The sequence below is a fragment of the Patagioenas fasciata genome, chromosome Z, assembly GCF_037038585.1.
Source record: "Patagioenas fasciata isolate bPatFas1 chromosome Z, bPatFas1.hap1, whole genome shotgun sequence".
Classification (NCBI taxonomy): Eukaryota; Metazoa; Chordata; class Aves; order Columbiformes; family Columbidae; genus Patagioenas; species Patagioenas fasciata.
Window position 1 is genome coordinate 55,521,803 of NC_092560.1, and position 15,542 is coordinate 55,537,344.

Below are 15,542 nucleotides of genomic sequence, written 5' to 3' on the forward strand. Positions count from 1 at the left end.
CCTTATCACTATGTCTGAGATTCCTGCTTTGTTGTGAGAAAGAGCGGGAGGCTGTGCCTGCCTGAAGCCTTGAAATACAGGCGAGCTCAACAGGCCCAGCGATCTTCCAGCAGGGCTGAACTGACCAGTGCCTGCGTCCTCACCTGTGTCACCTCTGCCTGGGAGCTCAGGTGCTACTTCAGAGATCCCCCAGTAGAGAGGTAGCTAAAATAAAAATTGCTCTTTGCAATGCATTTGTGGCCTCTGGCTCTTCTTGCGACGTGCCTGTGTATGAGTACACAATAGCTTATTGACAGTCATATAAAAGCATGCAGATTAGATATCCATAGTTTGCCTAGTACTTTGTCTCTACCCTGAAGAGATGAAGAGCTGTTGATTGATTGGAGTATTTGCTTGGAGAGAAGTTTTCATGTCCTTTGTGAGAGGATTTGCTAGATGATCTAACACACCCTCCAGCATGACACGTCATGGGAATCTGAAGTGATACTGAAACTCACCATCTCATTCACGTCTCTTTCTGCAGCAGAAGAGCATACTTGGTCCATCATAAAACCACAGGTGGTCTCAACTGAGTATGAAGGGTCAGATTTTATCAATTAAATGACTGCTTATATTTTCCCTTGGGTTCAAGACACAAATATTTCAGACCAACTTCTGCCATGAATGTGGTCAGCAGCAATGAATTACTCAAACTGAAAAGGAAGCAAAACTGGTTTGCATGTCTGTTGCTAACATGTTCAGAATGTTTTCTTCCGGTAAAGCACTGTGTCTTCAACTCTGTAGGTGATTTTAATTAGCATTAATATTCCTGGAAAAGAAAACCTGAAGCTCACAGAATTTCAGTCATCAGCTCTCTGCAGTCTGTGCTACTGATTTAATAACAGGTATTTAGTGGATGTCCAACAAATTTGAAAGCAAATAATAAACTCATGGAACATAAAATATAGTCTCAGTTTTCTCTGTCTGGACAGATATTAACTGCTAAATTAGAACACCTGAAATGTAAGGTTTGATTTAGAATACAAATTAACTGAAACCATTAGTCAGCAACTACATTTGTGTCTAAAACAAGATGATCTCCCAAAGAGTAAGTATAGTAGTCACTTTATTTAAAAATGTAAATTTGTCTGCAATCCTTTTTAACAGAAAAGTATTGGGAAATATTTAGTTAAAAGACTGTTTCAACAGATCTTTATTTTTCTTTTTATATTTAAAGTCCTGAAAATCTCTAAAAATCAGAAAAATTAAAATTATAACATGAAGGTAAAAATCAAGAAGCAATTAAAAATTCTCTGTTCTAGAGTCAGCAAGGCATGCTAATTCCTAAAGCAGATATTTCTCAAATTCAGAAACATGCCTAAAGAAATACAACACAAATGGGTTTTGCCCCTCTTCTGCAGAGAAGGAATAAAATCACAAAATACTTTTAGGAAAAAAAAAAATCTAACCAAATGAAATATGTTGGGAAGTACATGTTGTAACGATTTGGGCTACAAATATGGGCATTTACTGCAATCCAATATATAACACACTCTAGAAAGAGAATGACTAGATAAAGAACCTATCAGATAATTTTACAGAGCTTTTTTTGTCTTCTCTGATGAAAGGATGAAACATTTGTTCCATTTCTGAACATTTGTTCCATATATTATCGACGTCAGGGGGAAGTGAAACGACTGTAAAAGGAAGATGAACACAAAAACATATGAGTGAGAGAATTGGGGTTGCAGCCTCTTACAGAATACTCAATAATATATTTCAGATAAAGAGTATGGAAGATAGCTAAAAATTAAAATCTGAATCCCTGTTTCCTGGGTTGTTTATATCCAGTGTTTTGTCAGTTCTATTACAGAGGCAGGAGATACCAAATAAAACTTGCATCTGCATAGACATGCTTCAGCAAGGCTACTTAGCATGTTTACTTTGGTCTGTTCCTGCTTCAAATTCATCAATGTTCCAGGCCAGCTTCTTCACATCACTCTGTGTTTCAGTCATAGAAGTAATTTACTTTCTGACTGATTTCTATTTTCTTCACATACTCCTGCCTAATGCAGTTATGTGAGCCCTAATGAGGTGGAAATGTTCATGCCAACTGAAGGAGGAAACAAGACATTAGGCTATGTATGAATAATGTGTGAGGAATCACGTACAGAAAAATAATGACGCTAGAGTACAAAAGTAATGATGTATTCTCACATAGGTTACTTTTCATTGTTCTGGACAGCTAACAACAAAATCAGAAAGGCTCCAGGGAAACTTGATGTTCCCCATTTTCAAAAGTATGTAAGTGATATATGGGCTGAAATTCCATTTACAAATGGGAGTTCAACATAGAAGGTACTTCACTGTCATAAGATGCTTAATTGCACCAACATGTGCACCTGATTGGTTTCAGTTACTTTCAAGAATGCAGACCTTAAATCCCTTTTGAAAAATGACTTGGGCTCCTAAATGTCTTAATTTCAACAGTGTCACATAAAAACAGCTGCTGATTTCAAGAGGATTTTTAATTTTAAGACATATAATAGATTAAGAACAGGATTTTGAGCATACTTCAGATAAAGGAAATGAAATAAGGGAAGCAAGGCGAAGTTGTGAGTTTTTAGGGGTGAGGACGCTGAGAATTGTTAGCTTAGCAGTGTGTTATAATGCAGAAATATATAGAAATATAGCAAATGACACACACAGTTTCACAACCTTCTCCAAAAGCTTCCATGAACACTCATGGTGCCTGGAATTCCAGGTGGTAAGGCAAGGCTTGCTCATGTACAGAGGCAGACAGTTAATTACCACATCAATTAACACAAAACTGTGAGGTGTGCTATGTAATCACTCACTCCTTTGCCGCTGAGAAAACTGAAATGTGAAGAACCAAAGACTTCCAGAAATTACAGCAATGACATATAATAAAATAAAATCCCCAATCCAACCCAGAGTGAACTGCTATATGTCTGGCTGCTGAAGTCCATTCCCCATAAAAATTCTTAGAAAAGGTTTAAATCAGGTAAAGTAATATTTAGTTAGCATTAAAATTCATGATTGTCAATACATTATTATAATGATAGCTCACAAAATTCCATAAGAATCAAAGAAAAAGCTACGTCACAGCGACAGTTATTAGCATCAAAAAGGACAAAGCCAGTATGCTAACTGGAGATTGAAAGATAAGCTCTTGGGATGTTGTACTTTTGTCCAGATATATAAACCAAACTTCAGATAATGTAACAAAATGCTTCTTTCTTATCCCGAGGCTTGGCTAGTTTTAGTTCTTTAGTGGCAGCTAGCCCCTTGCCTGTAAGTCAGTCATTACTGTACTGACGAGAGATATTGACTGCATGAATAATTCACTCAAAATCCATTACTTTTTATCACTCCACAGCATTGCAAGGAAGCAAAGAAATCACAGCCAGACACATGATAATTCTTGTCCTTTGGAAGAAAAATCAGGACTCAGACTGTGACTTTGTAAAAATCAACATGCCTTTTTACAAGTGAAATTAAAGAGTTAATATGCAATTCCTGAAAAAATAGTTTACATAATACCAAAATCTGACTTGGACAGAAATAGGTGTGCTTAAGGAGTTAAAGCTAAACAGCCCTGAGTGATGCTGGTAACTACTAAACACTTTCGCAGTTTTCTGCTCATCTTTCTACAGCAAGTCTGTATCACTCTCCAACACTTACTTTTTTTAAGTCATAATAAACAGGAACAACTATACCCTGCAGTTCTGAATTCTCAGATTATCTGCAAGTTCAATTAACCTGAACTGCACATCCCAGCTTTCTCTGGAGATACTAAATAATTTTTAAAATCAGACCCAGGAACAGAGACAAAAAAACAGCAGATGCTTTTAACATGTAACTGTTTTTTTCAGCAATGTCATCAAGTTGTCCCTATATTTTGAGACTTTTCAGGAGTCATATTTATTTCCAAGAAGGAGAGGTTCTTCTTAAGAACTGCAGTTCTATGGCATATAGTATTCTCTTTTCTTTTCTTTTCTTCTTTTCTTTTCTTTTCTTTTCTTTTCTTTTCTTTTCTTTTCTTTTCTTTTCTTTTCTTTTCTTTTCTTTTCTTTTCTTTTCTTTTCTTTTCTTCTCTTTTCTTCTCTTTTCTTTCCTTTCCTTTTCCTCTTCTCTTCTCTTCTCTTCTCTTCTCTTCTCTTCTCTTCTCTTCTCTTCTCTTCTCTTCTCTCTCTTCTCTTCCTTTCCTTCCTTTCCTTCCTTCCTTCCTTCCTTCCTTCCTTCCTTCCTTCCTTCCTTCCTTCCTTCCTTCCTTCCTTCCTTCCTTCCTTCCTTCCTTCCTTCCTTCCTTCCTTCCTTCCTTCCTTCCTTCCTTCCTTCCTTCCTTCCTTCCTTCCTTCCTTCCTTCCCTCCTTCCCTCCTTCCCTCCTTCCCTCCTTCCCTCCTTCCCTCCTTCCCTCCTTCCCTCCTTCCCTCCTTCCCTCCTTCCCTCCTTCCTCCCTCCCTCCCTCCCTTTCTCTCTCTTTCTTCCTTTCTTTCTCTCTCTTTCTTTCTTATTAGATAAACCTGTTTCATAATAGTTTTTCTTCTCTTATTTTAAGGTACACTTGAATATTTCAACTAAATATTTGCTAGCTACTAGTAAGATTATTTTTTGCCTAAACTAGAAAGACATAAAACTGCACCTTAGAATTGAATAATGATTCAACTAATCTAAGTATTCACATGTGTGCTCTTATGGTAAAGGTTATATGGGAACTGTTCCTGAATTCTTCAAAAGGATATTTTTCTGTAAAGTTGTGGTGCACTTCTCTTGCTGAAATGCCAAACACTGGGTCATTTAAAGACCGACATTTTTTTTCCCTCAATTTTTCTTCTGTTAGAACTCATAAAAGGTTTAGACTTTCTGTAGTTCTTGTTAATTTGATGATTTGCTGCTCCCTAGTACTTCAAGTCCATTAGCTTTATATTGGGTTTGGAATAACACTGCCATTAGGATCTAAATTAGTTACCTGTCTGAATGATTTCAGGTTTAATTCTGAGAATCTGAAACAGAAGATTTTGTTTTATCTGGCTGTACTGGTTTTGGCTGGGGTAGAGTTAATTTTCTTCAGGGGTCGATTGTATTTACTAGAAATCCCAATGAAAAAAAGTATTCTTCAAACTAGCATAGCCAAACCACTAAAAATCATCCACAGCACTTTTCCTCTCCCTTCCTCCTTAGCTCAGGTTAAGACAAATGTAAATCGGTAGGTATTCTGTTTCCTAACCTGGTGGAGCATCAGTTTTATAGATTTCTAAGTGTCTTTTGTCCCCACAAAAATAAAGGTGTACTTAATTAGAAAATCTTCTTCTTCCACAACAGAAATGTGCATTGCTAGCTAAAAACAATTAATTTAATGAGAGCAGAACTAATGAAGCCTTGCTTCCTAGTTTATGAATCACAACTCAGACCCCTACGACCACAGTAGTGCCAGTGTTCTGGCTGTACCCCCTGTGCTCTCCTGTTACATTTTGCTCTTCAGGGTACCAAAACCAGCCCATATTCTCAGTGCCTTGAGTTCACAGAACTGTTCTGTCACTGCTTGCTGACATTACCTGGATATAGGTATGGCATCCTGCTGTTTCTTCTTCTCTAGAGCTGTCTTTTGCAGGATGTCTTCAGACTCCAGCCTCTCAGCCCTTGTCATTTGGCATGTCTTGAAGCAACTGAGAGAGAAAGTGAGACAGTCCAAGACATAACACCATAATTTCTCTCAAGAGGATGGGACCAGACTCTTTTCAGTGGTGCCCAGTGCTAGGATGAGGGTCAATGGGTACAGACTGAAGCATAGGAGGTTCCTTCTAAACATGAGGAGAAACTTCTTTACTTGGATGGTGACAGAGCACTGGAACAGGTTGCCCAGAGAGGTTGTGGAGTCTCCTTCTCTGGAGACATTCAAAAAGCGCCTGGACACATTCCGGTGTGATCTGCTCTAGGTTAACCTGCTTTAGCAGGTGAGTTGGACTCTATGATCTCCAGAGGTCCCTTCCAAAAGGAAAAACCACCCAATTTCTTCTCGTTTTGCGTAAATCAGTTGAGTTAAATGTGAAATCTGCAACAGAGATTATAATCAAAGTGAGAATTAATATGAAAACAGGTAAGCACACAAACACTATGAGAAAGAGAGCAGCTGGAGGGGGGGAGAGAGAGAGAGAAATAGAATTGTGTATCTTCTTAAGCTGGGGAAACTCATCCAGCCAGAGTACTCTAGAGATGTTTATGTCTGCTAAAAACTTAAATGACCAAATATCCTTTAAGGTTGCATCATGGACAGCATGTGCTCTCGTGTTGTTAAGTCAGTCTATTTAACTTGGAAATACTGAGGTTTATCTTGGAGATATATAAATATAGATTGAGATATATCTGTGTATAGTGGTTTGTGTGTACAGGGGAGCATTGTTCTTCTTAATGTCTGAGAAAAATGATGGGTGAGTGCCTGGAAACCATACAGTCCAACCACAGTGCGGTACCCTCCATGTACAAACAGACACTGCCAGCTATCAGACATAGCTCAAGACTGTAAAGTGATACATGTAGGGTAATAAAATACAGCCTTCTGCCACCTCTGGCACTATCATTTTTTACTGCTGTAAGAGCACAGGCTAGGTGGTAACTGCTAATAATTTTGATTTTCAAGCTCAGTAACTCTAATTCCTGCAGAAATTAGTTGTTTTCCATTGAAAAAAAAACTCTGGAAGAATAAAACCCCAGCTACTCAACACAGTTAAATCACTAATATCCAAATATTCAATGGCATTTTTGTTGTCATTCTGTACTTTTACTCCAGAAACCTGGGTTTAAACTCTCTGCCCTGAAAAGGAAAGGAGATGCTGTATCGTTGTGTCACCATGGTAACAAACATCAGCCAGGCAGCAGGATGAGGTCTGTATTTGGAAGCAAACACACAGGCCTTGACTTGGTCTGCCATCAGTGTAGTTTCACAGGCTAAACAAAGTAATTGATTACACAAGCTGCTTAGGAAAAGAAATACTAGAAAGAAGCAACTTATTTTACTAGTGTTAAATATTTGGGAGAAAGACACTGAGATTTGATGGCAGCCTGGAAACAAGGACAACATATTCTTTGGATCCTTACGAGAAGCAGCCTCATTCCTGGTGGCTCTCAAGGGGAGGATTAAAAATCATTCTTTAGGCAATAGATTATGATAATATTTCTCTTTCATCTTCTCTCTCTGTATCATACACTATTGCTCCATGTTACGATGACATTTTGGCAGATGAGTTCACATGCATTTACGAAATCCTCTATTTCTTTATCAAAAATTATTTGCCATGTAAAGTAGAAATTTATCTGCCTTCTCAAATACAGTCTATGTGCAAATTTTCCATTAATCTCTTATTTTTTTCAGTATTTAATCAGCACTGTTCTTTCAGCATTAGAGGATTTCTTCCCATACTTGTTAAGGCAACTGTCTTTACTCCATACTGCCTTTGAAATATATATTAATTTAATAAGTCACTCCTTCCTGTTACAGGAAGTGCATAGTACTTTAAATACAAAAGACAAATGCCTATATTCATCCATAGTAATAACAGGAAGTGCAAACCATTCTGTCCCATGTTGCTGAAGTCTTAGACCCAGAGAAGAGAAGAAAAGCAGATGTTGTTTTATCTTCACGTGCCCTTGAAAACTCAGTAAGAACAGTCTCAATTTTCCCAGAGGTTCATAGGAATTTTAGCTGTTACAAGAAACACGCAGAGACAAACATGTAACTACAAATCCAGGGGTCTTAAAAGGTTCTTACAAAGTTTTTCCTAGCCTCTGATAGTACTTGTGATTTTAAACACAGTAAATTAACTTAAATCCCATAAAATCTACCTTAAGTGTTAGAAACACTTCAAGTGACTGCAATCTGGCTGGACCTAGAGCTGTTTAGTTTACATGATCAAAAATACAGGGAATACAAACTGAAAGGAAAATATATCAAAACTGTTTGACTGTTTGGGAGGGTGGTGTTGGAAGGGGAATTGTGACTTACAGTCAGAAATATCTGTAGTGCCTAGTGATACGTCATCTTAGCAGCTAAGTTGAGAATTTGGCTTACCTCTCACTTTGGTTCCTCTGATTACCTCTACCTGCTTGGTGCTGCACAAAGCCTGTCAACAGAGGTTACTGTGGGAGGGAGGATACATCACATTTGTCTGGTTTCTACCAGAGTAAATCCAGGTGCGAAAGTCTTCCTAGCAAAAGTCTGTGGGAATGACATGAGGTTATAGCACAGTCGCAGACCAGCAGCTTGTTCCTAGGCAGGTTCTGGATGCATTTGACTTACTCTTGGATGTACGAAGTGACTTACACTTTTTTTTCTGCCCAGGATTTCTTGATGGTAGAGTCACTGGAAACATGGCAGTCCTACCTTTTCTTTACATGTTTTGAAGCTACAATAAATAACTGACAGGTAAAAAATAATCTACCGTTTATTTCTCTTTCAAAACTGTGCAGTGAACAGCTTCAAGAACCTAGCCAGCTTTATAGAATACAACTATATTCACATGTTTACAATCTATAGTTTCTTTGTGTGTTTTGGTTTTTGTTGATTTTGGTTTGGTTTGGTTTTGGTCGGTTTTGTTGTTGTTTTGGTTTTATGGTTTGTTGTGTTGTGCTTTGTTTGTTGTTTGGATTTTTCATTGTTGGTTTTGTTTGGTTTTTTGTTCTGTTGGTTTTGGTTGTTCGTTTTGTTGTTTGGGGTTTTTTTAAGTTACTATCATTAATAACTAAGTACCCAGCCTGTACAGAGACATTTCCATAATCAAATTATCAGGAATTTCAGAAGCACCCACAGCTCATTCTTGCAGTTACACAAAACCACTGTCTAAATAAATTATGTCCTTTTGGGTTGGTGCTGTCAGCAGTTATCCACACAGCACAGGGCTGAAATGTTGAATGCTGTTATAAATTCTCTTCCTATTTTAAAAGTATTGGTGGGAGCAACTGAACAAGGACTCACACTTATTTCAAAGTTGACATTTCTTATGGAAGAAACTGAAGCCAAACAGGAGATACAGACTCATTAACTATTTAGAGCATTGGCTCCTACAAATTCTCTTCTTTTTCGATCATTCTCAAAACAGGTAAGCTTTTTTTTCACTAATCATTCCCTTTTTGGATTCGGTTAAAGAGGGTTGAGATTTTCAAAGAGACTCCTAAACTGCCAATTCCTATTTAATTCCAGTAGCATTTGGGTATTCAACCCCCCCAACGCTCTTTAAAAAGTCTGCCACAGATGTGAAAGTAATGGAAGTGCTGCACAAATATTCCTTATATGTTTGGGGTCTTTTTCTGCTACAGAAATGACAGTTGTAGTTGATTTAAATAAATTACCACCCACAACCTTTTGATTGTTTTGTTGTTGTTTTTGTAATTCAGTGTTATTAAAAAATATCTACTTACATCTGCATTGCATGTCCATGTCAGGCTGATGATTTCAGGTTCCCAGCACATTGTTTGCATCCCTTGTTCAACTCCTGCCTGCACCTTTTACAAGGTACAAGACCAGTTTCTTCTTTATAATGAGAACAAATGGACAACTCAGGCTCAGAATTGCTTTGTTCTTTCTTCTTTTTTTTTTAATCATGCCCAAATTCGGAAAAGAAAACAAAACAAAACAAGTTTTTTGTTTAAAAAGAATAAAAGTAAGTTTTCTGTTTAAAATAATGAATAAAAGTGAGAGAAGAGCTCCAGATCCCTGATGGTATGAAGTAATTTGCAATTTAGATACATGTTTTTCAAAAGGATTACATATTTTGTTTTACTCTAATAGATCAGACACCTATTTTAAGCTCCAGGTCATTTACATTTCATTAAAACTATAGTGCTCATCTCTAAAGTAGAATGCAACTGAATTTATGTCCACCTTACATACATGAGATTTTTCCTCTTTCCCTCAACTCTCGCAGCTTCTCAAATGTCTCTTCATACCTGTAGCATTTCAGTGTCCCTTGAGGTTCAAAAATAAATCTAGGAGGAGGATAGATCAAAGCAAGGGCTACAGCACATCCCAGAGGCACAGCTGCAGCTTCCATCTGAGTGACTCCCAGGTTCCAATTGTTCCCACCTTGCACAGGAGGAGATCCTCTCTGAAATAAGTCCTGGGGAGTTGCAGCAAGTCACTTTTTGCCTCCTGCCAAAACATACAGAAACAGAGAGTACTGCACACAGCACTTAAAATAGGAAAAAAAAAAAATCGGTGATCAAGTGAAGACATTGCAAACTGAAGATCCAATTTCTAACACAAGCCTAGATGAATCAAAGTTGGTCTTTATTCCCTTCTCCTGTTGTTTTTTTTGCAGCAAAGATGCAGGTAATTATGGCTGTCCTCTCAGATGAAGGAGTCTAAATCACTACTATGTTACTAAAGGTGTTTTCTAATTCATAGCACTAAGGCAAATAAAAAACATTATTCAGTAGTACTTCTGGCAGAAATAATATCTAAACAGTACAGCAGATGAATTGCTGATTCTCTTTCCAATGCTTCCCTAAATAGCTAAAGCAGCTGAAGTATACGAGCTCTGTATTTGAGAGGTTAGCCTTTTTTTTTTTTTTTTTTTTTTTTCCCCCATAAATGACTTATTCATTGAAAACCAGAGTCTTGAGAGTCTTCAAATAAGTTAAACAATTTAGAATTTTTTTTATCAAACATTGTTTCATTATAAAATGTTGTTTGGAAAATTGCCAACCCTTAGTTTTGATGATATTTCAATGTTATTATCATCATCTTTATTACCTCAGAATAATTGGTCCTGGACAGAAGCCCAGAATCCTATCAATTCACTGACCAAAATGGGAAAACCTATATCAGCCATTTGGGCACTTTTCAACACAGTGCTCATTGCTGCTATCCCATAAAATAAGTTATTTGCTGCAGAACTCTGAACAACCTAAGAAACACATCCTGGAGTTACCGACCTGCATCTGGAAGACAGAACAGCCGCTTTATTTGAAACAGAACAATAGAGACATCCAATGGACCCTCATGTTTATTACAGCTGGCTATTTTTTTTCAACTTATCATTATTTATGCCTGTTCCATGTCATATTTAACTGCAATTCCAGATCACACCCACATGCTATGTCTTCAGTCACTATGTGTCCTACCTGTAGGCACTGCTCTCTACATCAAAAAGCAGTGGGATCTTTGACACTCTGTCATCAGGTTTTCTCCATTTCAGTGTATCATCTTGAAGTTTTTACATTCTAAGGTCTCTATATATTTAAAAAAAAAAAAAGTCTTCTTTCTTTCCAGTTTGCTACATGGTGTTCCTTTGGATGTAGCTGGATCTTAGAGTGGCTTATTAGTTCCTCTTCTAAATGTCATCTGCTACTTTCACTTTCCAAACTGCTCCAATTATTTTAATAGATGACTTATTTTATTTTAGTAATATGCTTTCTGCAGAAATACCCACACAAATCAAAGGTTTCCTTTATATACTGAAACCTGATACATTTCCTTCCTATATCTGAATCCTTAATCACAATCAAAAGTGGAAGGTGAAAGCACAGGGTCTGGGATGGTTGCTTCGGTGAACCTCACTTGGCAGAGGGAAGTGTCTCTGCACCATCTCCCACACCTCCCTGACATTAGACTCAGTGCTAATTCTGCACAAGGATTACAGACATGATGGAGCCACAAGATCTAATCTGATTGTAATAACATTTTCATTTGTACCTCATAAGTAGAGTTGCTTCTATAAATATTTCCCAGGCAATTAATGGTATTCTGAATGTAAGTATTACATAAATGCAGGCACATAGAGCTAAAAAATATTGCTTTTCAAACATTAATTCCTCAGAAGAAGCACAAAAGAAAAGCAAAACAAATATCTCAAGGTCTTTGCTCAAGCAGCCCTCTCAATCATTTAATTAAATGTAAAAACAGATGAAAACTTGGATGCTAGAATGTTGCTGTATATAGGCAGAAACTGTTACTAAATAATTTATTCTGAAATGGTTCTCTAGCTGATGCAGGAACACTACTGGATGAAGCACAGATAAAAATCACAGAATTTTACCTCTTGTAAAATCTTTGCATTATATTGTGCGTGTGTTTCATTTTGGATGAACATACTGATGACTGAAATTAGTCACTTCAGGATTGCAGATGTACTCAAATGAGACTCAAATACCATGGAAGGTAACAGCTGATGTTCAGAGCAGGACTCCACTTGCATCTAATACTCAAGACACTTTGACATTTCAACACAGAGATGATCTGTGCTCTTGTGATGCCACAGTTTCACTTGCTAGACTGCACTGATGTTAACCTCAGAGAAAACAATCTTTGACAAAAAAAAAAATCTTGTGTCATTGATGACCCCAAAGAATTGCTCCATTACTGTATGATTGCAATATAAGAAGGTTTGCACTTATTTTCTGCTGACTCTCAACTCGGGCAAAAATTCATCGTGACTCAAAGGGAAACAGTTACCTTTTTTAAGATGAGTAGAGAACAGATCTTTAGATGGGGCTTTTGACAGTTGTTTCTCCATTGCTCTTTTAGTCTGGATAGGTCTCTGAAGAAAAATTATTTTCATAACATTTTTTCAAGAGCCAAACAGTGATTCAAGTAACTTCTACAAATACACGAGTATTCAAGAACACAAAGGGCACAAATATTTAAAAATACAGAAAACTGGAAGGGGAAATGCATTTCCAGTAGGTTGTATCTCCAAGTGAACTGCCACGCTTTCCTACTTTTGATCAGTTTATCTGCCACAGATCACTCAGGCTGCTTAAAAAAAGAAAAAGAACTTGTCCAGTATTCTTCTGCAAACAGCACAATGTGTTTGTCAAGTATTATTTAGTTTTTGTTACTGTATAAAGGCGGATCTGTGTTGCCATGTAATGCCATGTAAAACCTGCTGCCAGTAGAACTGGGGAGACCCTATGGCTAAACTGGAGAGTAGTGCAAGGACTACTCACTACAACAGAGAGGTAAAGCCAGCCACTTTACAAGGCTTGACTTGGAGTAAGTAGCTAGGTACTGGACATACGTCCATGCTAAATAGTGAAGGCCCTTCACTTATCCCACGATCAGGAAACTTTGGGCAATCAACAGATTTCCAGTTTAGCAATTCTACTTGGCTCACAAGAAACTTCCTGAATGTTTCTCCCCTTGTGCTGCATGACATGAAGTTCAGAAGACACTGATTTGAATAATTTGAATAATTCAAATAACTATTTGAATCTCGTGCAAGGTTGAATACATTCAGTACATCAACAGGCACCTATAGATATTTGCAGTTTCTCTTAGCATTATATAAGCATTTTTATTCTAAGTTCAGTTGAAATGGGGCATCATTTCAACCTTGCAGACACTCAAACGCACTATAGGCTTCTAATGTAAAGACCACACAAATCTTAAACAAGTGGAGGAGGAATGGACTCTCAGAAAGACTGGCTGTTCACAGCACTCATTCAGAGTCATGGCTGACCAGTAAAGTCAGCAAATCCCAAGACACTTGTGCCTCATTCTAGCAACAAGAGAATAGCAGCATCATAGATCAGTAACAGTGAGCTATTTTTTAATTTTTCTTTCATTGTAAGGAGTGTGACTCACAACACTTCTCATCGGTACAAGTTCTCCTACCTCAAATATCACCATATTGTGATCTTCCTAAGTGACAAACTGTTTCAACAAACCAGCGCATTTCTGTTGAACATCGCTATTTGCCACAAATTTCTGCTCATTTTATGGCACTACAGGGCACAAATAATGACAAGAGCAGGTTCTCAGGCATGAGAAGCAAATCAGGTTTTTTGGCAATCTTATTACTGTGATTCACAGCAGAACTTTTTAATAAGCAAAAATAAACAGTTACAAAAGTAGAGTCACTCTATACATTAGTATAAAGTGCACTAAAAGTAACTTGTGTATATCTTTCAGTATAAAAATAGAAGTAATGAAAAAGTTCCATTATTCTGGAAGCTGCTCTTTCATGAAACAGGGTGATATTACTTTAACCAGAGTAAAATCATACAATGGTACATAATTACAGTAAACAAGATTTCATCCACTTTTTTCTAAAGGAAGAAAAAGCTCATAAACCATGTAGATCTAACCAAAAATCCCTGCTTGTCTGCCACAAATACAAGAATGAAAATCAAGGACCCTGTTAGTAGTATGTGCCAATAGCTTCCCGTCAGTGTGCAAATACTCCACTCCCAAGAGCATTATTTTATTTCTCCCTCCCTTCCCCTGCCATTATCTTCTCCCTCCCTGCTTCTAGATTTTGTCAGTGCTTCTTTTTTATGGTCAAAAGACGTCTAATTTTCATTACTGACATTCTCCTTTATATCTTGAGTTGATTTTTGTTATAATGTAAGAGAAGCGGCAGAGAAACAGCATATAGATGGACAGTCGACTTCTGTTATTCTTCCAAGCAGATACAACTGAGGACTGGATTTCCTCCAAGGACCTGTCCCTTCATTCAGGGGAGCACCCACTGGTGTAACATCTCTAGGATTAACATACAGATCAGTGATACCTTTCCCTCAGTTTGGTGAGATGGGAGCAGTCTGAAAATCCATCTCTTGGCCACATTTTGCTCTCTGCCCTCTCAGCACTCCTCCTCTTGCTGTTTGCTCTCTGCCTTGCCATTCTCCCTTTCTCTTTAGCCCACAACTGATTTTCCAACTTACTTTATTCTTGTGCTTGCCTTCTGGCCTCTGGAAACTACAGCCAAACCAAAACAAAACAGAACGAGCCCAAATATCCAGCAGAACTGAATATAGATGCTTCTAGGAGCCACAGGCAAGAACTGAGGAAGAAACTGAAGTGCAAGAAAAAAAGGTGAGGGGAATTTGGCTACAATACAATATCTTCCCCAAAAGGTGTTGACTAGTAAACATACTTAACTTTGTCTCCTATTGGCTTATTTGTGGTGTTCAGTTTTAGCAGTCATCATTCTCCAGTCCTAGAAGAAAGATAAATTGTGGAAGGTTTTTTTTGCCTTGGAGTGGCTTTTTCATATTAAAGATATTTATCACATATCACCAGCAGCATTTGAAGTGTATTTGCATAAATATTAAATCTATTTATCTTAAGTGATTCTCTATGTATGCAACTATTTTTAATTTTAAGTACAAAAGGAATTTTTCTGTGACATAAACATATTGATTGTGGGACTTCTGCATTTATTCAAGTTTAATAATAGCTAACCTTTCACCACACTCATCCCTGCAGCATGAATTCTAATAAGAAAAAAAAAAAGTTACACTCTTTCTGCTTTGTGCTTCATTTCCAACAAATCAGCCTGCCGTCTCTGTCTTCTCTTAACTTTCTATTGTGTGTTCTTTTAAATGAAAGTGAATGAGGTACATGGCAGAGAAACCAGTTCTTCCCAGAAATGTGTGCAAATAGGTATTACTAAATGTCATCTTTCCTGCTGAAAGAAAAAAAAAAAAAGAAAGAAAAAATAAAGAATAACCAGATTTGTTAAGGTTATTTGTTTTCTTACTCTAAATGAGTTGCCTTTGACACAACAGCACACCAGAGAGAGTTATTTCCCCCCACTGAAAG

The 15,542-nt window shown here is 37.4% G+C and overlaps 1 long non-coding RNA gene across 1 annotated transcript; it reads right to left on the reverse strand.

The window, feature by feature from the left end:
- Window positions 1-1,366: 1,366 nt before the first annotated feature.
- On the reverse strand, window positions 1,367-14,938 carry LOC139826480 (uncharacterized). Its single transcript, XR_011736567.1, has 9 exons — window positions 14,875-14,938; window positions 14,663-14,793; window positions 12,450-12,534; window positions 9,944-10,145; window positions 9,416-9,582; window positions 8,070-8,216; window positions 7,572-7,703; window positions 5,560-6,056; window positions 1,367-1,676 (listed from the first exon to the last, which is right to left on the reverse strand). It is a non-coding gene; the product is annotated as an uncharacterized lncRNA (long non-coding RNA).
- Between the last annotated feature and the right edge of the window lie 604 nt (window positions 14,939-15,542).